The sequence below is a fragment of the Desmodus rotundus genome, chromosome 2 (genome assembly GCF_022682495.2).
Source record: "Desmodus rotundus isolate HL8 chromosome 2, HLdesRot8A.1, whole genome shotgun sequence".
NCBI lineage: Eukaryota > Metazoa > Chordata > Mammalia > Chiroptera > Phyllostomidae > Desmodus > Desmodus rotundus.
The window spans coordinates 41714382-41741936 of NC_071388.1; the positions used below are offsets into that span (position 1 = coordinate 41714382).

Below are 27555 nucleotides of genomic sequence, written 5' to 3' on the forward strand. Positions count from 1 at the left end.
AAAGCTTATGGGATTGGACAGGTGAATATATAATGTTCTGCTGTAAGTCAGTCCTCAAAAAAGTGACAGAGACATGATAGAGGAAAGGAGCTGAGTGCTCACGACCCAGGACAGCCTTCACTGTGGCACAGTCTCCTGCTCACTTCCTAGCATGGACTTCTGCAGATCTGATGCCTCTGCTATGCGGTTCAAGCAAACATTCATAACTCATTCATTTTTACTGCTTCTGTAAGGCCAATAAAAAGGAAGCAAGACAGTGTTGGAAGTACATTTTTAAAATTCAGTTAACCTCACCTTTCTTCAGATTTTGCATCCCTAATATAATGTCATAAAATCCTGAACACCAAACCAAAGAGAACAAACATCAGCTATCTCAGAATCAGGGAATTCAAGCAAGGGCTAGGTGTAGATGAAGTTGATGGTTTCCCACATACTGTGATTTCCACACAGAACTGCAAGACTCTACCCTCTCAATAATTTTCTTACACAAATCTTTCCTCCTTCCAAACTAGCCTGAAATTCTTGACTTGTAACTTCACATATATGTGTGTGTTATTTAAGGTGTTGTTAGGGGTGGGCTGGACATACCATCTTCAGAAAACCTTTGCAAAAATGCCTGCTATCTTTTCTCATTAGTATATTTGTGTCATCCATATGAATGTGCCTTTTACATCATAATAAATTATCATTATCAACACAGAATATTTTTATCAGGTCAGCTTTGGGTCCCACAGAAGATAGCTTGGCCTTGGGGAAAGAAAAATTGAAAAGGACATTTAGATTTTAATCTACCACTTTGGGACTGGAACCACATGCACCCTGAAGATGGTGGACCAAGGAGAGGTGACTTACTTAGAGCCCTGGGCCCTGGGCAGCTGGGCAGGAAGCGTAATGATGGAAGTCAGAAGTCAATATTCAATCCTGCTGTCCCTGGAATCTATTCATTATTCTTTTTGTTGTTGTTTTCAAGTAAAGCTTAGTGAGTACTGAGCATGTGCTAGCAAGAGGGCAAGTCTTGGTATACAGTGGTGTGAATACAGAAGTAGTACCTCCCTTTGTAAAGTACATAATCCTAATGTGAGAGACAGATATTTAAACAAGCATACTGATTAACATTTAATTTTAAAACTAGGAGTCAGAGGATGTGGAGGAAAGGGAACCCTCATTTACTGTTGACGAGAATGTAGCCACTGTGGAAAGTAATATGGAGTTACCTCAAAAAATTAAACATGGAACTGCCTTATGACCCACTGATTCCACTTCTGGGAATATGTCTGAAGAAACCCAAAATGTCAATACTAATTCGAGAGAATATATGCACCCCTATGTTCACTGCAGCATTATTCCTAATAGCCAAGATTTAGAAGCAGCCCAAGTGTCCATCAGTAGAAGAGTGGATACAAAAGCTGTGGTACTTTTACACAATGGAATACTATTTGGCTGTAAAAAAGAAGAAAATCTTACCATTTGCAACAGCATGGATGGACTTGGAGAGCATTATGCTAAGTGAAATAAGCCAGTCAGAGAAAGACAAGTACCTCATGATCTCACTCATATGTGGAATCTAATGAACAAAATAGAAACAGACTTATAGACAGAGAACAGACAGCTGTCAGAGGGGATGGGGATCACAGGGCTGGGTTAAAGGGATAAAGGGATTAAGCAAAAACAAAACAAAAAACTCACAGACAGACAACAGTATGGTGATTACCGGGAGGAAAGGGGGTTGGGGGCAGGTAGGACACGGTATAGATGGAAGGAGATTTCACCTGGGGTGGTGAACACACAATACAATATACAGATGACATAGAACTGTACAGTTGAAACCTATATAATTTTATTAACAGATGTCATACAAATAAATTCAATAAAAAAGAAAATAAATAAAAGCAAGAGACAGTTAAAAGGAAAAAGAACAATCAATTACAAAAAATAGTGGGGCACAGAAACCTATCTTTTGGATCAAGTGTAACAGTGGATTTGCCTTGAATTAATAAGTTTCATGTTGAAAGCCACTCATTTGCATGGGCTCCTTCCAAGGCTCTGGAAATGGGGAAGTCTGCAGCATGTTCAAATGGCTATGTTTTTTGTAAAATTTGCAAATGTAAGCTATTTTAACTACAATCACTTAAGACTATTGCCTTTTGCTACTCTGGTTTCCCTGTCTTATTTCCCCTTATGTGGAGCTGGACATGCCTCTGGCTAGAGGCATGTTGGGGTCTGGTTAGAGGGAAATTGAGATGAGAGTACATTTTACTTGGTTATGGTGAAACACATTACGGAGTATAGCTAAGTTACTGCGAGCATCCCCAATGTAAGAAATGTTTTCATAAACATTCCTCCCATCCTTTTTACCAACTCATAGCAGATGGCACAAGGGTGCAGCCTATAGGTATCTCCTTAGGACTGTGCCCTTCACGGCCTGGCACCAGCAGTAGGAAGGTAGCTAGGGGAGAAACCAGGTGTAAATGCAGAGGACCAGATGGGGCTTTCGCCCTGTGGGAAAATACTACTACTAAACACTTGCATAGCATTACTAATTTAAAAAAAGCTTTGAAGCTAAAATAAACATTTCTAAACTGTCATAATAAAAATACAAATTTGACTACTATGCTAGAAGAAAACCAAATTATCTTTTTATTCTCACTATGGAAAACATTATGATATCATTATCATATGAAGGAACAATCAAAAGATATGGAGCCATGTCAATGATATCTCAATTTAAAAAAAAAAAGATATGTAGCCAGAGAATACAGGGGAAAGAACTATTAAAGCAGTGTTTATGGTACTAGCTACATTTTTAAACTTATTATTTTTTATGGTGCCTTTTCTGATTTTAAATAAACACTCACTTTTGAGTATAAATTTATACTTGTGATTTCTTACTCCTTTCCTTAGAGAGACCCCCCAAATTACACCAGCCTCAGGCCCCACAAAACCTGCACCTGGTCATGGCTTCTTTGTGGAGATGACATTTCAGCTGGAACCCAAGGCAAGTAAAGGAAACATCCACAAGAAAGAAAATCTGGGGCCATGAAAGAGCACAAGCAAAGGTCTGGAAGTGGGAAGGAGCTGGAAGGGTTCATGCACAAGTCCCAGTGATTTCTAGGAACCATTTGTTTAATTATTAAAATAATGCATGTTCATTTTATTTGAAAATTTGGAAAGATCAGAGAAGCACAAAGAAAATAAAAGAACCACCATACGTGTCCCAATTTTTTACTAGATAAATATGATCGCTCCAGATACACCCCCAGGACTCTGGAAAGGCGGGGCAGCTCTAGAATGACCAACACCCGGCAGAGTTTTAAAGCACTGTACAAACACAAAAAATCAGCTAAGTGAAATAAGTCAGTCAGAGAAAGACAAATACTGTATAATTCCACTTACATGTGGCATCTAAGAAACAAAATAAACAAACAAAACAAGACAGAAACAAAGTCGTAGATACAAAGAACAAACTGAATGTTGCTGGGGACGGGGTGTTGGAGAGAAACTGAAGGGGACTGAGAAGTACAAACCTCTAGTTATGAAATAAATTAGTCACAGGAATGTGATGTACGTCACAGAAAATGTTGTCAATACTATCATAATAACGGGCCACAGATGGTTACTAGGCTGATTGTGCTGATCACTTCATAAGGTGTATGTATAGGTGTTAAGTCACTGTACTGTACACCTGAAACTGATATGATATTGTATGTCAACTGCACTGTAATAAAAATTAATTTACATGAAGAATCTGGTTGTTCTCTTGGTCATCACTATCACCATCATTATCAATAAGCAATCAGAAAAACAAATTTAAAATACCCTCTTTTAAATCTTTTGCCCACACCACCCAGCTATGACACCTGTGGCAGTAAAGACACAGGTGAAGAGGGGTCCCTTAGGATTCCTAGCAATATTTTGCCCTGCTGTCCAGTACCATCCCTTACTCTAGAAGCAATCCCTCACCTTTTAGGGAACCAACCCTACCACTGTTTCAACCACACTACATTCATAGAAAGCAATCACAGTTCCTCTTCCCAGCTCCCAATTCCAGTTGATGGTTTGGGAATGGGTACAGGACCCATTTGTTACAATTTAAACTCTACCCCTATGGTTTTCTAGCAGGAGCTCTGAGAGGATGGGCCCCCACGGTAGCAGTAAAGGTGGGAGATGTGGGCTTAGGAGAAGTAGAAGGCCATGTTTCAAATCAAACAGAAGTCAGTCTGAGAAAATAAGGCTGAGAATCCAGGAAAGGAGCCGAGAAGAAAGATGAAAAGTGCCCTGGTGGACATCCCTAGAGAGTCCCTGTTTCTAGGCATCTCTGAGACCTGGCTGCCCTAAGTTTTTCCTGCTGACTGTCTAAGTGAGTTTGTAAATAATCCCCCTCTTGCATAAATCAGCTCAAATTGTGTGTCTGCTACTTGGAACCATATTACCCCCCAATCTGCTAAAGTTGAATGCCTCCTGTGGATCTTTAACAAGTGTAAGTCACCATTCTGGATTTAGGGTTGCTAATAAAGAAGAAAGACACAAGAAGTAACATATACTGAGCATCTACGGCATTTCAGGGACTGCATGAAAATTACTTAACCTCTTCCTTACAGAAAATCTAAGAAGTAGTCATTGCTCTCAGGAAATTGAGTTTTAGTGTGGTAAGTAATTTGTTCAAGCCCTCACAAGAAATAACAGAGGCAAAACTGAACTTAAATCTGACTGCACATCCCATTCTTTTTCTTGATGCAAATAAGAAAAGAGGAAGCCTTGATTATGAACTGACCCGATGGGAATCTTGAAGCCCTCTTACTGCTTTTAAATCCCGTTCTTGCATAGAACAGTCATTGTTACTACATAAGAGCTTTAATCAAAGCTCCTCACTTAAATATGTTGAGATCTGTAAGCTGGAGGTAGAAAATAAAATCTTCAAAGACTTAGCAATTTCATTGAGAGGAGTAATGTTTAACCAAGTCTATAATAAAATGTGGAAGAGCCAGCAAAATACAGCCATCCAAAAACAGGACAGGGAAAATGGGTCTAAACCACAGCAGAAATTACTTAAGTCCTTTATATGGGAAAAGTGTTGGCTAATAGTGAGGGCTGTTAAACAATGAAATGGGTTACCAGGGCAAGCTAAGGAATCTCCTCATCTACAGGCCTTTAACATAGTAAAATTTTCTGGGTCTGAATGGCTTTACGTGTGGTCTTCCTTGAGGAGGGGTGGGGTCAGGGAGCTACAGAGGAAGGGATGACCCTTCCAAATTCCTTCCCAAAGCCTGGGATTCTCCCTACCTGACCATCGCCACCTTGAGGAAGGGGCTCTTCGCCATTGGACAATCTGCCCCTCCTTTTAGTTCCTACCTGTCTTAGTAATGCAATAATTCACACCTGCTGTACAAATGATTGAAATATTTAGACATAATGGAGGAAGTTTAATAGGGTCCAGTGGGAAACCCAGGTGTTTAGATCAGCTTAAAAATAATAACCACCTCCCCTGCCGGGGGGGTTCTATTCACCATCAGCTCTGCTTTTATTCTTAGCCATAAAGGCTACCTCGGACAGGAAATTATTCACGTGATTGGTCTTTACAAGTGCTGTTGGGTTTAAACCGGGGGCTGCAGAGGTCATTAGTGGGCAGCCATGTGATTAACCTTTGCTAGCCTGTTGCTTTTCACACTTTGTTAACAGCTTCCATTATTGCCCCTCAGAGTCTTGAGGAAGCCGTTTATTGACAGTATTAAATATACATAGCTACAAATTCTTAAGAGCCTATGTTTAAAAAAAAAAAAGGAAAAGAAAAAACCCTCCCAGCATCTTATAGACAGCCAACGGGGGAAATGGGAAACCTCTAATTTGTCATAAAGGTTTATCAAGAACTGCATGAAGTAACTACATTTACCTCAGTGGTGGTCCCTGACGTCACTCCTTTCTTTCACATTTATATACAGGGTCCGGCGGAAGTAACTCTTTCTCAAGTGGTGTTGGTAGGGTAATAATATGGGTGTAATAATTTATAGTTTTAATTTGAACATTTCACCTAAAGTGTTATATGGTGTGCCTGAGTGTGATATTGTTATGTTACAGAATTACATGCTTGTGATTTTGTAATAAAAGATTTTGTAATAAAAAAGGGGGCATTATTTGTGTCAGACCCTGTACATTATGGTGACACCAGAGAATTTTTAAATTTGAGGAAGGAACTATAAAATCTCTGTAAGTATTTGAGGTTTAGACTCTGTTATTTTTGAGGAAATTAGTTTGTACGTAAGTTTGGGAAGGAGAGAAGGAAAGAACTTGGTACGAAAAATGTCCCTCTTAAGGAATAGTGAAGCCCTTGCCCACATACAATGACCACAAGAGTTTCAGAAAGAATTTTTATGTGCAAACACCTCTTATTCAGATATGAATAAATGGTGGTTGTTTAGTTTTCACCTTTCTCCTCACCCCGACTCTGGGCTATAAAATGTCTTGGGAGGCATCTCTAAGAATTGTTTGTGTAAGAAAGACCATATTGATGTTTCCCAACCAGTGATATGTATACCTAAAACCTACCTAAAAAATGGCATTCTTCAAATGACCCTTGGTCCATGACCCCTCCCACTGCCCCTATGACCTTCCTGCGAGAATTTAATGGCCTTTCTATTCCCCCCCACCCCGCAACCCCAGCATAAGATTTTTTCCCAAGAATTTTCCTTTTACTTTCTGAACTCTACTGAAGAACTTAACTCCCGGCTCCACAAGTACCTAAAGCTTCCCCTGTCCTAAGTCAGAATTCATGTTCAAGGCGAGGAAAGGCCCAAATGATGATTCTTCAAGAGATCAAGATTGATTATAGATATACATAAAATAAATGCATATATAATACATTGTATCTACATACAATAAGTACATACTTGTAAGTACATATATATTATATATAATAAATGAGTGGGAAAGAAAACGATTAGAAATCCAGATATACTTTCTGCGCTACAAGGTTTCAGAGAAAGCGACCATGTACAAAAAGAGGATGATTCTCCTTCAACTACCCTGATGTTTTGTTTGTTTTCTGTTTTGATGCCACTGATCTAACTTATTCATTCACTGTTTCAAATGTGCAGCTAGACCCAAACTCTTTTCCTGGGAAAAATCACAGGCAAGTATATTTCTTTCAAAGAAAAATATAAATCAATCACTGCTCTTATTAAAAGAAGACAATAGTAAGTGGGACCACCACCGTCTCCCATCACTACCTGATATATGTTGTATGGTCTCTGATGTTGTGTGAATTGTACTGTAGCAAGACTTTAGTTCCCACATGTAAACTCTGGTCAGCAAATCCAAACAAACAAAAAAGGTTCAATTTCCTTTTTAAAATTCCTTTATAACATTTAAATCTGACAAGCCACATATTCCTCTATTTCATGATGGAAGGGTGGGGGAAATTGTTGCTAGGATAAGACTTTGTATTGTATGTCAAATTGTATCTGGAAGCTCATTTTAAAAGTGGAATTATAACCCGCCCACCCCCCCAAAAGCAGGGATTTGAGATGAAAATGCCAAAATAGCTTTAATTATAGGTTTGTTGGGGGTGTGACATTAAAATATCAGTCAGTGGAAAACTTCACATTGTTAAAGTGTCACTCAAAAAATGTGAAATTTGTGTTATACCATTACTATTTATTTGTATATTCTTGGTCTCCAAAGCACATGCTTGGTAGATAAGAGTCCAAATCACTAAAGCAAGTAGTCCAACATTTTCAAACTTCTTTTAAAATCAGAATTAAATATAAATCATTGCAGGCCTCTTAATGTAAACCTTGGTTCTACTTATTGCATATTTTTGAAATTGGGCTGAAGCATATCTAATTTTTTAATATAGAAACAAAACAAATTTCAATTTCACCTAGAATCATCTCATTTTATTCTATCAAGTTCAAAATAATATGTCCACTGGGAAAAATATGTAGGAGCCTCTAATGCATCAAATTACTACTTCTTGCCCTGATCTTACTATAGACAATAATTGGGTTTCTCAGCTCCCTCTCCCAAGCTGCATGAGAAAGGAAACCATGGAAACTGGGCCACCATAAAGCAATGTTTTCTAACTTCAGCTGAATGCTCACTGATCCTCAGAAATGGTTTTACTCATCCCTTTTAGACTAATTATTGTAAGGAACCATAGTGGCTATTTGAAATACACTTCATCTTCAAGGCCCCAGCCCTTGACTTCCATCAATGTAACCTCACTCACGGGAGATGGCCCTATGGCCTACTTCACTGAGGATGGTCAGTCAGTGTGACCTCCTTGCACTGGTTCTTGGTCAAACTAGACCTGGGCCTTGACCTGCCTGGCTTGCCCAGCTGGGTCAGCACATGAAGCCGGTTTAACTTCCCCCCACCTATGATCCCTGCCTTCACCAAGCAGCCCCAACCTGACAGTTCACCTTTATAAGGCCTCTACGTCACTGTGTGGTCCCAGCTAACCTTTATCCAAAATCCATCATGACTCTAAACAGCATTTTCTATCTCTTCTGCCAATCATCCCGTCTCTGCCTCTGAGAACATAGCCATCTCTCCCTTATCCTTACGAATTTCCTTTGAGGCCTCTCTCTCCACCATTACACTTCCTTTGTTCTTGGCCTTCTTTCCTAGTTCTTTCTTTTACAGTCAGTCTTTTCTGTTTTCTTTGGCAATCCCATCAAATCCAGAGCTTCTATTTTTATCTTTAAGCAACTAATTCTTCAATCCCAAAACTCACATTTCTAATTTTCAGAACTCCTAATAAATTCCTCAAACTACAATCATCTTTTCTCAAACTATCCTTTCTTCTCTAGATCCTCATTTCAATAGATTTTGTCTTTAACGCCCCAGAGCCATGCATGTTTCTTCTCTCTCCATGGCCAATAAATTGTCATGACACTTATAATGAAATCCAAACTCCTTTCCATGGCTTAAAATGCTCTGAGTAATCTCCGATCTCATACCCCTATACCCTTCCATGGCTCACCATGATTTAGCCTTGTTTTTGCTTCTCAAACCCAGCAAGCTCGGGGTTTTGTGCATTATCTTCTCTCCTCCCAGAACTCTCTACCCATCCCCTCCCAGATCATCCCAGGGTGGTTCCTTGTCATCTGGCCAAAATGTCACCTTATCAGAGAGATGGTGTCAAAAACCCTATCATACCACACTGTTTATAGTTTCCCTGTAACAACTTTTATGACTAATGTTAATCAGCTAGGATTAAAAAATGATGAGTATACTACAGTAGCGATGATAGGCAGGCAAAGGAAAAGGCAGGCTTGAGAATCTGATGACAATTATACAAGTAGCAAGGGTGAAAGAGTTATGTGTTATCCCCAAATTTCTGACATGGGGGACCAGATGTATGTTGCCCTTATTAAACAGAATAAAAAATACAAGACAAAGATTTGATTTGGAGAAGAGATAACCAGTTCAGTTTAAAATGTGCTAAAGTTGTGGTGTCTACAGTGCAGACTGAAAGATTTCCATGAGGCAATTGGACATACAGGTCCAGTGCTAAGGAGAAAGCATTTGAAACTATATGAGAAGAAGACAGGGGGTATGAAGAGTAAGAACAGAAGAGGGACCCCAGAGATCACTGGAGAACACCAACATGAAAGGAAAGAGAAACTCATGAAACAAGAGAACAGCAGGTAAGAAGGAAACTGTAGAAGACCAGTAGGAGTTTTGAGAATAATGGGGAAATCAACAGTGTCAAAAAATAGTTACTGCTATGTTGCCTAAGATAAGAACTATAGCATGCCATTGAATTTGACGATTGCGTCACTAATGAATTCAATGACAGCAGTTTCAGAGGCCAGGTAAAGGTGAAAGTCAGGTCACACAAGGTTGAAGAGTATAGGAACCAACATTAGGGTAAGAAAGAGACTTCAGATAAGTCTCAAGCTGTGAGGAGAAAAGAGAAAAAGATAATAGTTAAAAGGGGATATAAAAGAGAGATGGTTTCTTTCTTTTTGATGATTAGAGAGACTTAGTTGTATTGGTATGTTAATAAGGAAAAATGGCAAATTGAGACAGAAAGAAGCTTCCATGGTCTCCCTGAGGAGACTGGCTCATTATTGCCCGCCTTATCTCTCACCCCTCTCCACCTCACCCAAAATGTCCCCAAACTGGTGCTGTGAGGTGGGAGGAAGGTGCTGGAAGGGGAGGAGGTAGGCAAGAAACCTAGGATCTCTGCCCATCATTATGCCTCAAGCCAGCTCCAAATACCTTAACTGCAACTGATGGATGATTCAACTATTTCTCCAGGTGTGGTACCACATGTTCACCCCACCCAGACTGAATGTTGCTTGGGATTCATAGGGTGTATAAGGAAAAGTATGCATTACTTGAAAGAGAAAACACTCCACGTATGTTAAACTTAACATGGTGACGTTTCCTCTTCCCCCAAAGCCCTCTATGTTCTAAACAAACTATGCATTGAAGATTCTCAGTATGCTGCAAATAAATTTCAAACTTTCAGCTATAAAATTATTTAATGTCTATTAATATCATTCCTAATTTAAGAAGAAAAAGAAAGAAAGAAATCCTGGTCTTTATAAAGAATTCGATATTCTTCTTGCTCTCATGATACCCATGCTTCTCAGAGAAGCTTGCAGTCTTTTGTATAATCTTCTTATGACCTTAGCATGTTTAATTAGCTCCTACATAATAGCTACAGACACAGCACCTGAAGCAGGTCAATTAGCTACGTGAACTTGAGCAAGTCATTTTCCTTCTCAGAATGTGAATACTCTACCCAATCTACTTTCAGTTCAGTTGCATCAGGGGAATCAAATCTCATTGCCCATTTTACTGCAGAGGTGACATGCGCAAACCTATTGCAAACACCTTTTGGGGTATATAGTAGGGAGGGCTGCCATTCCTGTTTCTAAGTTATACCAGAAAACTTGAAACTTCAAGCTGTGGGAGGAGCTTCCAAGGTCATTCTCCATGAGGGAAAGATCAAATAATGTGACTGCAAATTGCTATTGTAATTCATTCATCCATAAAAATTACCTCTATTGTACTAGCAAGTTCAGCAAGACCTTGGGTTATCAGCCAAATAAATGCCACTTCAGTCAGTTATTGCTGCCTGGAGCCAGCTTTAACTTGCATCGTCAACTTTTTTCCTGTCTGAAGTTCTACTGTAAGTTTTGCATTCATAAATCATGTTCCCCTTGCCTTCATTGCTTGCCCTCTTATGACATTCCTCCTCCTTTGGGTTGCTAACGAGAGCCCGATTGTGTGTGCTAACACCAGAAGGCTTCATCTAGTAATGTAAAAGAGTTACATTCAAATTGTTTTTTAGGTAAAACAAAATGCAAAAGCCCACCGAACATTTCCTTACTATGTGAAAATAGTTTCTTGCATCTTTGCACCACAGTTCTGGGAATTCAATTCAAAAAAGATGTGTTCAAAAGTATATGACTTTGGCTCCCGTAATGATCATGAGACAATAAAGGAACAGTAAACTTGTGACAACTTTTGAAATTTGTGGTTCTATGCAAAATTTCATCAACTTTCCATCACTTGAACTGAATTCAAAATGGAGTCATTTGAAAATGTGGTACTTGTCTAAATGAAAATAAATGTTTCAACAGCCCTTCCCTGCCCCCCTTTAAAGTAATGGTTAAGGGTATAACAAAAGGAGAAGACAATAAACAACATATACATACTTGCCTGAAAAAGCCCCACAAAATGCCACCCACAAACACAGAATACCACACACAGTGGCTTTACGAAAAAAAGTGGTATACCATATAGGGTAACTGCTGAATATTGATGACATTTTTTTGTACCTCATACAAATTTTTCCTGCTAAAGTCCACCTAGCTTGTTTTTTGCCGGTATCTCCCTCCATTACATTGTCAAGTACAGATTAAGGACACCTACTTAGGAGCATTCTTCATAAGAACATTTCTCTCAGTGCTACTTAAACATAGCCTCTTACATATATCCTCTGCATCACTGGCCTTTGATGATCAGTAAAGTACCTTTGCTTGAGAAAACTGAGTAGAGTAAGCCTCTTCTCGGAAAAAAATCAACACGTGTAAGTAGGTAATGAAGGTTGAGAATACGAAGCCCAGAAACCTAATACAAATTATCCTTAAGGACGTGCCATTCCCCTGTAACATGAGAATAACTGGCTTCGCCCTCAGGTGTCCCCTATGTGTCTTAAGAGATCCAAGAGCAACTTTCAGTAAGTTGCTGGAATGATGCTTTTAGAAGCATTATCTCTGTCCCTCATATTAATATGGGGAAACCTAATTAATCCCAACAGGCAATTTATACTGATCTGTCCTTACATTGAATAAGAGTGTGCTTGATGTCTGAGAATTGGTAACTTAGCAGAGAAATAAAACTACACTGTGAAGTTCTGAACTCTCCATTTGCCTCCTTTGCTCAACTCATTCTCTCCTTCCAAGACCATACTATGCATCTATTCATTAATTTAACAAATACTTATTGAGTATCCCCTATATGCCACATGCTGTTCTAGGCACTGGAAATACAGCAAAGAACAAGAAAGACAGAAATTCCTACTTACATCCTTCATCTCTTAGACTTGTGGACCAAACTAAAGTAGGGCTATCTTCTCGCTCCCAAATATCTGGGAGTAACTTAGATATTTGGTACTCCCAAATATCTAACTACAAGTTGATCTGAACTTGTACTTAGGATAAGGGTCATTTGTCTAAGAAAGAAAGCCCTCTTATTTGTTGCAGTAAACAAAGGTCATTGACAATCCTACGCCCATTCACCTAACAATTATTGATGATCAACCCTTAGGTGCCAGGATTCAAGCTTCAAACTGGGGGCAGCATGATGAAAACTACATAGTCATTGGCTAGACAGGGATTATATATTTTTTTTATGTGAGGAGATTAACAATAGGTAGTTTTCAAACTGAATTTGAATGTCTGAGGTCTGCTGATAGCTGAGAGTTAGTTGCTTTTCTTTTTTCCCAGGCCAAGTGTTTCTCCTGATATACAGTATAGACTCTAGGGATAATGGCCATTTCTCAAAAACACGCTACTGGCCGACTTGAAAAGGGTAAGCTAGTCTTGGACGTGCCTCTGAGTGTTCTCGCTTCATTTTCCATAGTCACAACTCCTGCTATGTTTTCAATTAGCTACAGTAACTGAAATTAATATTCCATTACACTTGTTTTTATTGTGCTTTAATTTAACTAACAATAATGATCAGGGCATAAAATAGTCCAAGTCCTTTGTTTAGGGTCTGGTGAATAGAGCCACATGCCTGACCTCAACCCTTTGGGGAATGGACATTCAGAAAGTATTTACATGGCCCCTCAATTTTGTTTATTATTTTCCTGTCGCTTTTTTTTAGTCTGCATGGCTTTGTTTACCCTACTCATTCCATGTGGGGGGTGAGGCTGAAGTCGGGGACTGCTGAACTCCTGGAACTGTGGTTTATGAGAATATCGGCCCATTTGTCATCCATTATGTCTCTTTTCTGCTAAGTATTCCAGAAGCCTCTGGCCAAAGTGTACACAGAAATTAACATATTTTTCTTTTCTTTTTTCTGGTTGTGTGTGTGTCTGTGAGTCAGCAGATAAAGAGATATCTACGTTAAAGTGTTGATATCTAGATATCCCACCTAGAGTAGGAGGTTGACAAGTTCTAATGCAAACGCGATGTGCAAGGCATGCCTGGTGGTGGATCGCTGTCGTTCCTCACCAGGTGAACATACTATGGCTGTGAGCCAGACACTCCTGTGACTGGGTTTACCTCTTAGCAGCGTGTGACTGGGCAAGTTACTTATTAACATCTCTGAGCCTGTCTGCTCATCTCCACAATGAAAATAATGTTACTGCCTTGCTGGCTGGGTTATGAAGATTAGAGATAATATATGTGTTGAACAGAACACAGAATCTCTACAAAAGTCATTCGATAACTGGCAGGCATCGCCAGCATGATCACTATTATTGCTCCTCCATTCTTTCCCTCCTTCTCATCACTTGAATTCTCTCTTTTCTTTTTTTTCTATTCTCCTTGTTTTCTCATTCTCTTTTTCTCTATTCTCTCCTGCCAGTGCCTCAGCTCTCTGATTGGTGTCCAATGAGATTGCTCAGGCCCAACAGCAACCCTCAGAGAAAAAGGTGTTGCATATCCTTATTCTCCATGACCAGCCAAAGAAGAAACAGCCAGAGAGAATGCCATCTAGGAAATATCGTCTCATGTATAAAGGTGTCCAATGCACTCAATCAATGCAGTGTAGATGAAGTTACCCCACTGCCTGAAAATGCTGAGTGTCTTTTCTACAGGTCATACCAAGCCCCAGAAATTTAACATTCCTTCCTTCACTTATTTATTTATTTTTTTAATGTATTAAAGATATATAATGTCCTGGATCCTATGCTAAAATTGAAGCTATTTATCTTTATATCAACTTAGCTCCACAGATATTTTTTGAATAAATAGCAAGTGAATAATGAACAAGCCGAAGTTTTCAGTTGTGAAGACACTGAAAAGAAAAAATACAATTTGTGTTCATGAATGTAGGGCACGTACACATACTTAAGTTTCTCCATTTTTCCAGTGAGTAAGCACCCTCTATGTATCAGGTCCTGAACTGGATGCTAACACACAAACGGAAGAAGGCAAGACATGATCCCTGATCTTCATCCATTCATTTATTCATTCCTTCACTCAGTAAACATTTCAAACATTTACTTTGTCCTAGGATTGGACTAGGGGCTGCAGATGCAGCCCTGATCAAAGTAGACATGGACCCTCATAAAGCTTATGTCCTAGTATAGAAAATATAAAAGTAAATAAACATAACCCCTCATAAAAGAAATAAAATAATTACAAATTATGAGCAGAGCCATAAATGAGTCACCAATGGGCTGAGATGAGCAGGACGTCTACTTTAGACAGTTTAGTGGGAGACAAAAGAATAATCCAATAATTATAATTCAATATGCGTTTATCTGCCTGTCAACTTATAGGCTCATTATTCCCTCCTTCATCCCTAAAAAGTTTTGATGCAGCAATAAAATATTCTAAGCACAGTAAAGGAGCACATAGTAAAATGCGGACAGACATTTTAATAAGACACCAAAATGAATAAGACACCAAAATAGTGTGGAATCCCAATATAATCACAGAAATATAGGAGGGCAAGTTATATACTAAGTATAAAGGCAAAAAAGACCACAAGAAGGGGCAAGTAATGAGGATGTGATTGGAAAGGAGCTGCTTCCAGCCCAGGCCCGTGGGGAATAGCAGCACCTCTTACTTGGTAATGTAGTCAGAGCATCTCTGTGGTACCCAGACCATGGGTCTGCACGTGTGATTTCTCAGTACCATCTCCAAGGCCCTAGGGTTTGCATGGCCTGGTCCCTGAGTTTGGTGCTTGATCTGCAGCTGAAGGAGCCCTGATTTAGCATCAAAGGCCCTAAGTTCACAGTCCATCTCTGTCACTCATTAGCTGTAGGACCTTGAGCAAGTCACTTCCTAGCTCCAAGTCTCAGTTTCCTGTGCTCTACAATGGGTATACTTGTCAGAACACAACTATAGACAACAAAGTCCATTCTCACTTGTTAACACATGAAGGACTTTATTACAGAGTATGAGTAGCTTTCCAAATAATTGGAAGGGCTAGATGACCAGGCTCCGAGCTCAGTTTCCAGGTACAACTTTCAGCCCCTAGAACTACTTAACCTCTGGCATCTTCTTTGCAAACAATACAGATGCCTCACACCTAACTTATTTAACCCTGTGACTAATCCAAGTTTTGTGAGAGTACAAGTGATAAAACAGAAATTGCATCCAAAATTATACCTGCAAGGGCATGTGGGAAATGCCATTTTAGTTGCACAGCTTCTGTAGACCGGGAAGGCACACCAGAAGGGGTTGGAACAGGTGGCACAAGCAAATCCATGCAATTTGCCACAAGGAACAACAACACATCCCTCACAGGATTGTTACAAGGATTGGTGTTTGTGAAGAGCTTTCTGCTTAGTAAACCCTGATTTGCCCTGATGTCATTGGCCAGCATTCTTTGTGCCCCAACACTGGGTCATAAACATACTGAGTCCAGCCTGGGAGCCCATCCCCATAACCAGACACCTCCCAGTGCCCTGAGGCTGGATCTTGCTTCCAGCAACCCACCCACACTGTCTGATGGACCTTGTTGACTTATAGCTTGGATCCATCCAGAAAGAGTTTCCTGCTCCCCAGCAAATCAAAACCCACAAGGCAGTGTGGTGAGTGTTGAGTTTGAGTCTTTAGGAAGTACTACGAAAACCCAGAAGAGGGGCGACTAATTCTGCCTGGTAGGGTTAGGTATGACTTCATGTTTTATCATCACTAGATAATAAATAGTCCAATAGGACAGAAGAGAATATCACTCTATTTGTCTTTCTTTCTTGACCTGTAATCCATCATAAAAGTTTCTGTGCTAAAAGCTGCTTACAGGACATATAAACTCAGTCGTATGCAAAGCTAGCTGTTTAAGAATTGGCCCTAAAGTATTAACCTGACCAGAAAGGAGGATCTCTCTTGACTTTTTGTCATTTTAAAATTAAATTTGTCTAAACATAATTTTTCCTAGTTATGAAAGTAATGTATAGTTATTAAATTTAGAAAATACTGAAAAGCATAAAGAAAATACAATTATGTTTCCGCTCATCATCTGGCATTTTACCACTGTTAACCACTTGGAACTACTTCCTTCCAAGTAAATACTAACCAAAAGGTAAAAGAATTATTAGAAATAAGAATGGTCACTACATAACCATAAAAGCTTCAATTCACAAGGAACATAGGACAATTTTAAACTCGTAGGCATGTGTTATAGCTGCAAAATGTATGCATACAGAATTGAGATATCTGTTAAGGGAAAACTTGGTTCACACACTTTAACACACTCCTCTCAGTAACTGATAGATCAAGCCAACAAAGAACAGCAAGGACATAGATGTGAACAACACAAATAACAAATCTAATCTAAAGAACATATGCATCCAACTACTTGTTGAACACACAGGGTTACTTACAAAAATTAACCATGCATTAGGCTATAAGGCAAGTCTAATAAATTTCAAAGACTCTCTGCAATGATCTACTTACATTTTTGTCTTTCCTGTCTCTCCTGTCTCACCTATTTCACCCTGCCCCCAATGCTTAGCATAGTTCCTTGAACAAAGCAAGCATGCCATTCATGTTTGTGGAAGGAAGCAAGCAAGCAAGCAAGCAAGCAGAGTTCCCTACTGCTAAAACGCAGGTTGCATAAAAGTAGCCAGGTAAGTTCTGATTCCCCAGCTGTATTCATTTAGCACTCAAGGACTTTTTGAGTGGAATCTGAGTACTGCAAATGCGTTGCCCTGTGATATTTAAGACATTCCAGATGGCTCCTTTACCTCCCCAGCTTCACTGTGTAAACATCATATCCCAACCTATTTTCATTTACTTAAACTTTCTGAGAACCAGTTCTTTCCTTGTGGAAATAATAATAATATTGTGTTTTTCTCACAGGGTTTTTGTGAGAATTAACTAAATACTCATGAAACTGTTTAGTGCTTGTCACCCAGTAAGTATGCAATAAATGCTGGCTATTCTTATGTGGTTGTAATTATTAGTAACATTTGAGTTACTTCAGATTTCCATGGTATCTAGTATAGTGCTTTGCACATGAAGGCAACTTCTGAAAAATGTTTGCTAAATGAATGAATGAGTGAGTGGTCTATGTTACTAAAATACACTGGTGACCTTTATGCAACCTACATTCGCTTATTCATTCATTCAGCAAAAATGAACTGCATGCCTGCTGCATGTCAGATGCAATACTAAGCACTGGGAATACAGAGATGAGTAATGATTAAGACATGATTCTAGACTTTGAGGGGCTCACAGAATATCTGAAATCACTAGGCAGCATGAATTTATTTTAATTTGAAAAATCTACATCAGCAGCTCTCTGTTTTTATACCTACTTCTTACAAGCAATGTACTTTGACCCCCAACAAGAGAGAGTCAGCACAAAGACAGCCCAAGCTCCAACAGAGCAGAGATCCTCTCACAAAGACTCAAGCCCAGGATGAGGGTGAATGCACTTCGCCGTAGTGGTTGGCCTTACAGGGCAACCCAGAGAACCAAGGTCGTGGTGTTCAAAGACCATTGTGACTTTCGCATAGCTCAGAAAATTATTGGCACCTCAAAGTCCCATCTCAAGTCTGGCCCATAGCCATGCAGATGTTATGTAGAGTCCCAGCAGGAAGTAACAGTAGAAGACATGTCCCATGCATCAACGCTTCCCCCAGAATGTGAAAGAATGAATTTGAGAAAAGAGATGATGTGAGAAATGTAATATACAGCAGTGTCCTGCTTGAAGAGAGAGACGTCAGGGATGGGAAAGGTGGTCTCAGCCCCAAACCCCAGAAAACAGTTTCACAACTACTAAGACTGAGGAAACTAGTATAATAATGTCATATTATCTTATATTAGTTAAAAGAAAAATATTAATGCCCTACAGAAGACAGATTTTGACCACATTTTCTAGTTGCTCACTGCCATTTGAGAGCTTTGTAATATTTGAAAAACTTTCTGCCTTGTGAATTTCAAGTCCTCAAGGTAGGAAACAAAACAAGTACCCTTAAGTCCTTAGCTGCTCAGATGGACACATAACACCTAGGATCCACCCATCAAGCATAGTGGTGTGATGCTTGCATTCAAAAGTAAACAGTGTGAAGAAAAAAGCCTGTGAAATTCATATTCTAGAGAACATGTGGCTAATTTGTCAAGTCTTAAAGGGAAAAAGGGACAAAGCTCCTGGTGTCTAGGTCCTCCTGTCATTGGTGATAGCTGCCCAGTGTTTGTTGAGCTGTGGAGTTGAAGCATGGAATGATAGGATTCATACTTCTGCCAGCAAAGGTTCTTGTAGCCTAGCTGGCCGTTGTTTCTAGTTGTGTAACATTCAAGCCAGAGTCTCTGAGCCACCAGGAGATTGCGGAGCTTTTTTGCTTATACCAGCCTGACTGGATTCTTGTAACCAGCAATCCTGACAGATACAAGGAGTTGAACCAATATCTGAGGAAGTCTCAACCCTGAGGAGGGACAAAGAGTACTGTGATTTGGGAGTGACATGGCCCCTCACCAATGCCAATGCCAGATCTCATTGATGGTAAAGGAGACAGAGCGTACAGCTGCTTGATCAGCTGTGCCTGGGTAACTGAACTCTCTTGCTATAGAAAGTGGCTTAATTCAGGGGTGCATATTGTATACTGTTTTCTCTTCTCAAGAACACTCAGGAATCAGAGTAAGCCAGCAGTTTTCTGGATGGAAGACCCAGGAAGGGAGGAGAAAATCAGAGGCTGGGGAAATGAGGCCACGTGGAACTGCCTCCACCCTACCTTTCAGAATCACCTCCATTTCTCCCCACATCAACTCTGCTAACTTTCTAAGAGTTCTCCCTGCAACTAGGTATTTAAAAAAAAAAGTCAACAAAAAAAAACAAAGAAAAAAAAGGGAAGCAGAATTTATCTCATTTATTAGCAGAGAACTGCCCTTGCTGCTTTAGAGAATGCTTTGCTTTCTCCTTATTCCTGTGGCTGCTATGAACTCTCAAGATACATTTGATATAAGAAACATCATTTCACTTCTTCACCTTCATATCAAAGGCCTAACTACTCATACTTCTGTGGTAGGAAGACCAAGGTCTCCTCTTCCAGGAGTAATCCCTGAGCTAAACACTGGGATATAAACATGAAGAAGACCTAGCTTCTGCCCTCAGGGAGCTGTATGGGGTGGGAAACTCACAGATGTACGGCAATGGATAAAAACATAATAGACACATAGGCACAGTGTTATGGAAGCCACATTTGCCTTCTCAGATGGGGAGAGCAAAGGCTTTACAGAAAGAAGTGACATTTTGGCCTTTATGCATGAATAGAACTTTGATGAAGACACCCCAGGAAAAGGAAGCAACATAAACAGAGGCACGGAAGTACAGACTTGCAAGCTGTGTTCAGGGAACACTGAATACTTGATGAGTACAGTACAGTGTGTGTGAGACAGAGAAATGGGGTGGTGGGGAGGGTAGACTCTTTTCTGGGCTTCTTCCTCGACTAGAAAGAAGCCAGATGTTACACTTGTTGATTCAAAGATTATGGAACAAAATCACTAAAAAGTTGAAATACAGTAAAAACCAAACAAAACTAAAATCTAGAAACTTCACCCCAATATCCCATCCATTGAACTCTTCATAAGTTTTTGACAGAATTCCAAATATTGTTTAGTAAAATGTGATTTTTTTAAAAAGGGCACTTCTGGTGCAACTTAATAGAAATATTTTATTTCTATTATATTATTTCTATTATTATATTTTACTATTCAGGTAAAATTCAGCAAAAGATAATGGTGAGGGACTCACTGGAGACTGAAGTGCTACTGAACTGGGAAGAGAAAGAGGTTGTAAAAGGGAAATATTTAAACTTGGAACAGTGAGTTTATACTCTGGACCCTGAGGTGGCTAAATTTTCAGGATACTCCAATTTCCTCTTGACTGGTTCACACACTTCTAGTTCCTTCCCTATCTCACCCCAAGCCCTCTCTGCCTCCCAGAAAGTGGGAAATGTCCCTCTTAGAGAGATCAAATGAAACAGGGAGAGAAACTATATATTTTAGTCTGAATCCCCCATCAACTCAGAAAGGAGGCAGCATTGACCTAACTTAGCACCATATACCTCACCTTTCAGCTGGTACCTTTGTGTACCCCTAGCTGATGCCAGCAACTCCACCCCTCGTCTCCCACTCAGCTCTCCCAGGCTTCTTAGAACTCAGATTCCCAAGACAAAGCACAATTGAGGCCCAGTTAGTGCTCAAGTTTACTGAGAATTAAACCATAGGCAGATACCATCAAAACACATTTCACTTCTGACCTTTCACAGCCAACGAATGGGAAGGATTTTCCTTTGCTGGGATTGAATTTAAAACGACTTCCCAGGAGCGAAAGGTCAGCCCATGGAATCATGATATCCAGTTAAACACAACTAAATAGAACGTTTTAGCATGACAATAAATGGAGTTATATTTAGCTGATTTGGGAAACTATCTGGTTGAGGGAAAAGGAGGAGTACAGAGATTCCTCATCTACCACCCCTCCTCCCGCATCTGGTCAAAGTAATGGAGTCGTGTAGGAAAGCACAAAGGTGAAGAATTTTACGAAGTCTGTCCAGTGAGACCGTTTCTGCTTTCCCAACATTTACCATGTTTTGAGTAGGACGTGTTGGTTGAACCGCATAAAGGCTATATTGTCTTCTTGACACACACATGAAATTCCTATTAGCATGACTGGAGCAAGATGGGCTCCAAAGGGAGAACATACCCTCAAATAACTTTCTAGGCAGCTTTGATTTCTAGATATGTATGAGGTGAAAGCACATTAGCCAAACTGGCTTTGATAACAAATGCATTCTTTTTCAACAAGGAAAGATTGAAGGGAAAAAAAATAGTTGGCACCCGTCTGCCCTTAACTTGAAATGCCCCATGCCATTTTGAAATAGCCTCATATTTTGCTGTTGTTAACTAACAGATGGTTTTGTTAGCTGATGACTGTTTCTCTAAATAACTCCCGACAATAAAAGGCTGTGATACATGAGAGCAAAATGGGTACCATAAGTGGTAGCCTTTTGCCTTCAGAATCTTACCTTGTCGTCCGTCCTGAAATTTGATGTGTGTAATTGCAGCCACTGGGAAGGTGTGGAGTGCTATAGCATCACAGATCTGCCAAGAGTTAGAAGAGATTATAGATGTATATTGTTTTCTTAAAAGGGAAAAAAATATATTTAATTGAAACCAATTTAGAAATCAGGATCCCTGTAAGTTTAGAGGGAGAACGTTTTCAATGAAATACTGTTTCATCCTGGCTGAGAGACCCACGATGTTTCTCTCCCAGGCTGAGTGTGCTATTTGATAGGGAATCCGCTGTTTGTACTTGTCTCCCAAGACTCTATCTACTACACAATAAACTAGTACTCTGGGTAAATATAATCCATAGTGATTTAGCAAAAACCCATCAGCCTGAGCCTTGTGGATTCTATTTAACATTGTTTCACTTCGAGTGACCAGTCCCTCTGCTTATTAGGTCTTTTTAATATAAATCTGCCTTCTTTCATTTTATCTTTTCAAAAATCTAACCTAATCAGGCTATTTATAACTCTGTTACTTGTCTTTTATTCTGCCTTTGGACAGTCCAAAATGAGCATGACTCAACGTATTTGGGCACAATATTGGCAACTTTCAAATTTCTTAAAAGGTCTGGCCAAAGAGCATTACTAAACTCATAGTACTGATGCTCAGGCTTGAAGCTCTTAGCTCCTAAAGATTTATATTGGCCCAGATGCTTGGAGTCGACCCTCAATCTGGGAAGACCTTAATATCACCTAAGGGAAAATATGGCCTTTATACAAGTCAACAAACGCATCCTACTTAGAACATGATAAATGTTAGGAAAGTGACCATCTTATCTCTCCAAATTTTCTTCTTATTTTCTCCTCAGATATTGCTGATCTCTCAGTGTTCTCTTAATACCTTACCTTGCCTCTACAGTGTGAGACACTGATCTGTTAAGTCTAGAATCTAAACCCAGCCCCATTTCCAGCTTAATAATGTAATGTCTTACTTACCCTTGGTTCAAAGGGTTCCATCATGATTTTAGCCCGCCACCAAAATGAACCGCCCCAATCTGTACTCTTCCTGTATAGATGGTCTGTCATCCCGGTCTGTGACCACCCACTACCACTACACCCTACTCTGCTCTATACTCCTCAAGGACCGTAAATCATTCCCAAAAGTCCACAGCTCCAAGAGGCCTACATAAGCTTAGATTACCAGAGTTATTTCCTTTTAGTCACAGCTAGAATATTGTTGCAGTAACTCCATCACCGAGATGAGGAGATAATGGGGAACTGAACTATGGCAGTGGCTGTAGGAAGGAAGAAAAATAGTCATATTCCAGTTACAGTTTTGATAAGACTTGATAACTGATTGACAAAAAGAAATTAAAAAGAAGGAAAGTTCAGAGTGACTTTCAGATTTCTGACTTGGAAAAGGTGTTGGATGCTGGATGTGATAAAAGAACAGGAGCAAAGAGTTTGAGATTTGAAAATGATTGAAACAAAGGCTATGTATACACATGTCTTCTGATGATTTATCAGGACTTTTATGCTAATTCTCTATACAAATGTGCAGGACTACGGTAGCTCTTATTTGAAAAATGTCAAAAAAGTAGAGTAAGGAAACCTTTAGCAAATCACAAAACTTTTGAAACTCAATAAATTTTAGTGATAACAATATTTATTCAAGATATCAGTGAAAATAGAACACGCATTTTACAAACCACCTAATACATTGCCTGGCACAGTATAGACAATACATAATAGGTGCTATTGTACCTTTGATTTGGAATGGATTACTTCACGTGATCCAAAGACTGAGTCAGGCAATTCGAAAACCAAAAACCAAAAACCAACAATAAAGTGCTGAAGAATGCAGAGGGCAACCCAACTTAGACTGTGATCTCCTGGAGTCACTACTATTATTTACTGTTTACCTAGCACTTTAACCCAGCAAATTTCTAGGTCAGTCATTATTTATCAGACACAGGAAATGAGAATAGCACTTCACAGATGGGGAAAACACAGCACCCTTGCTGGCAAGAGCCATATAGTTCAGCTCAAACAAGCTCAAACACTTGATAGCCTAAAGCCATTGTCTGTGAGCAAATCTCCATACCAAGACATCAAAGAAAACAACCTGAAAGTACCTCTGGCTTTTTCCCTTATGAAGGCAGAGGCTGAGTAATTGTGTTGTATATACAGGATATGCAACCTCAGATGACCTTGGGGAAAGAGTGGTAAGTTATGCAGACCTTGCCCTCAAAGAAGGCCTTATGTTCTCTCTCTCTGAAAATGACAAATTATGAGTAATCTGTCTTTTTCACATAAAATAACTCTGAGAATGACTCTACTTATAAATATATAAAACTAGTACAAAAACTGTGCCTCAGAAAAACACACCTCTTTTGTGAATAAAAAGGACACATTTTCCCCACAGCCCTTGTTACTGACTGAAATCTTCTCTAAAAGAAGTTATCATGTCACCATGCAAATAATTTTCACAATCTATCATGGTTACAGTATAAGCTACTGGCAACCCACATGCCCACCCACAAAGATATATGTATCAGTCAGGATTGTTTGCAGGTAACATAAGTGAATTCTGGTTAACTTACAGTAATAATAATAATAAATCATAATAAAACAGATTACAGAATCTAATGAAAAAGTGAACTTTCAGGCCTAGGATAAAAGATGTTCCAGGAAATTAGGAAATAGGCAATGTGGACCCTGAGAAGCAATTTATCTGCTGAAATGGACTTCCCCTGGTCAACTGAGAGCCCAGATTTTATTACTAATAAGAGCTTAGTGGCCTTTTGCTGCAGGGGCTCCTCATGTACTCTGTCCACGCCATCTGGGTCAACCACTGCAGGGAAATGCTGGTTTTGTCTTCCTACTAATGGATTGAGATCTGCCCATCCAATCATAATGATAAGAGACCTCAAGAGTTGGAAAATTTTTGTTTTAGGTACTAGTTAATAAGCTCAGTAACTAATGCATGTAAAAAGCTATTGTTTCAGTCAGAAATGAAGGTATGGCCCACCCTGACTTCATAAGACCAAAAGCAAGTCAAACTTTGTGTTCCAGAAGAGACTGTAAGCAATCAGGATGGTACCTGAGCCATTATGTTCCAGGGAGAAATGTTCTGCTGCCCAGGACACAGATAAAGAAAATCACACAGGACATAGAACACAAGACACAGATAGAAAATCACCAGTCAACAAATGAAGGGATGTCAGGGAAATTGCTGGACTGCATCTTTTATATGATGCAAATATCTCTTATCTACACTTTTCCCTTGAATTGCAAATCCTTTACCTACACTTTTTTCTGCTTATAAAAAAAGGCTGGACTGAAAGAAAATGTAAGGACTTCTAGCCAAGATGGAGGCGTAGGTAGACACACTGTGCCTCCTCGCACAACCAAAAGAAGGACAGCAACAATTTAAATACAAAAAACAGCCAGAACTGACAGAAAATCCAACTGTATGGAAGTCTGACAACCAAGGAGATAAAGAAGAAACATTCATCCAGACCAGTAGGAGGGACAGAGACAGGCAGCCAGGAGGAGAGGACTCACGGCAAGGTGGCGGCTGGTGGACCCAGCCGGGTGGCGGATTGTGGAGCAGGGTGGGCAAAGCTGCAGCCGGCTGGTGAGGCAGCAGCTGGTGGACTGGGTGACAGACTGCACAACCCAGAGTTCCAGCATGGGGAAATAAAGCCTCAAACCACTGATTGAAAACACCTGTGGGGGTTGAGGCATCAGCAGGAGAAACTCCCAGACTCACAGGAGAGGTCGTTGGAGAGACCCACAGGGGCCTAGAGCGTGCACAAGCCCACCCACTCGGGAATCAGCACCAGAAGGGCCCAATTTGATTGTGGGTAGCAGAGGAAGTGACTAAAATCCAGCAGAGAGTGGAGCAAGCACCATTGCTCCCTATCAGACCCCTCCCCCACGTACAGCTTCACAGCGCAGCAACCAGCGTTACCCCTGCCCTGGTGAACACCTAAAGCTCTGCCCCTTTACGTAACAGGTGCGCCATGACAAAAAAAAAATGGCCTGAATGAAAGAACAGATCAAAGCTCCAGAAAAAGTACAACTAAGTGACGAAGAGATAGCCAACCTATCAGATGCACAGTTCAAAACACTGGTAATCAGGAAGCTCACAGAATTGGTTGAATTTGGTCACAAATTAGATGAAAAAATGAAGGCTATACTAAGAGAAACAAAGGAAAATGTACAGGGAACCAAGAGTGATGCGAAGGAAACTGGAACTCAAATCAATGGTTTGGACCAGAAGGAAGAAAGAAACATCCCACCAGAAAAGAATGAAGAAACAAGAATTCAAAAAAATGAGGAGAGGCTTAGGAACCTCCAGGACATCTTGAAATGTTCCAACATCCAAATTACAGGGGTACCAGAAGGAGAAGAGGGACAACACAAAATTGAAAACTTATTTGAACAAATAATGAAGGAGAACTTCCCTAATCTGGCAAAGGAAATAGACTTCCAGGAAGTCCAGGAAACTCAGAGAGTCCCAAAGAAACTGGACCCAAGGAGCAATACACCAAGGCACATAATAATCAAGTTACCCAAGATTAAAGATGAGGAGAGAATCTTAGAAGCAGCAAGAGAAAAGGACACAGTTACCTACAAAGGCGTTCCCATAAGTCTGTCAGCTGATTTCTAAAAGAGACCTTTCAGGCAAGAAGGGACTGGAAAGAAGTATTCCAAGTCATGAAAGGCAAGGACCTACATCTAAGATCGGTCTATCCAGCAAAGCTTTCATTTAGAATGGAAGGGCAGATAAAGCGCTTCCCAGATAAGGTCAAGTTAAAGGAGTTCATCATCACCAAGCCCTTAGTGTATGAAATGTTAAAGGGACTAATCTAAGAAAAAGAAGAAGATCAAAACTATGAATAGTAAAATGACAACAAACAACTATCAACAACTAAACCTAAAAAAACAAAAACAAAGAAAACAACTGGAACAGGAACAGAATCACAGAAATAGAGATCACATGGAGGGTTATCAGCAGGGAGGGAGAGGGGGATACAATGTGGGGGAAAGTACAGGGAAGAAGAAGCATAAATGGTAGGTACAAAACAGACAGGGGGAGGTTAAGAATAGTATGGGAAATGTTGAAGCCAAAGAACTTATATGTACGACCCCTGGACATGAACTAAGGGGGGGCGGGGAATGCTGGTGGGGGAAGGTGCATGGCAGAGGGTAATAAAGGGGGGAAAATGGGACAAGTGTAATAGCATAATCAATAAAATACATTTTTTAAAGAAAATGGATTCATTCTAATGATCACAGACTCGGGTTTCATTCAACTTGGGCTGTACAATCAATTGCCTCCTTACAAAGAATCAATCCAGATCCTGCAGCCTCGGCTAGTCTTTCTTTCTTTCCTTCTTCTTTTTTCCATCATGTCTGGTAATATTACTACAACTAAGAAAAATACTCCCGTCCTAGAAATAGCATCTGCTTAATTATAACAACCAGGAAAGTAATCTTGAGAAAGCTATGAAATTAAAAATAAGGATATCAATAGAGATAATGAAGAAACAGACTCAAATCCATGGTATTAGAAATTTTGTAGACTGTGTGAGTGTAACAGCTTTGTAATCACTATGATATGTTGTAGCCATTGTGATTTTTACATTTTGGTTTATTTGGAACAGGGGAAGATGTGTAAAATATTTAAGAGAATAAGGTATACTAAGTTTGTAGATTTAATTAAAACTCAGACAGTATGAGTAAATATGTATTCAATATTTATATTTTGGAATACTTATTTTGATACAGCATGAGATTTTTTACATTACCTGAGTCAGCAGAATGAAAATATTTTAACCAGAGGTCAGCAAATATTTTCTGTAAAAGGCCATACGGTAAATATTTTATGCTTGCAG

General features: G+C 39.7%; 1 long non-coding RNA gene across 1 annotated transcript in view; it reads right to left on the bottom strand.

Annotated features, from left to right (window-relative positions):
• LOC123480151 (uncharacterized) overlaps nt 1–17252 on the bottom strand; it is a 131073-nt gene extending 113821 nt beyond the window's left edge. Inside the window, exon 1 of the long non-coding RNA XR_008426123.1 lies at nt 17094–17252. This is a non-coding gene — a long non-coding RNA (uncharacterized lncRNA). The remainder of the gene's footprint in view (nt 1–17093) is intronic.
• Between the last annotated feature and the right edge of the window lie 10303 nt (nt 17253–27555).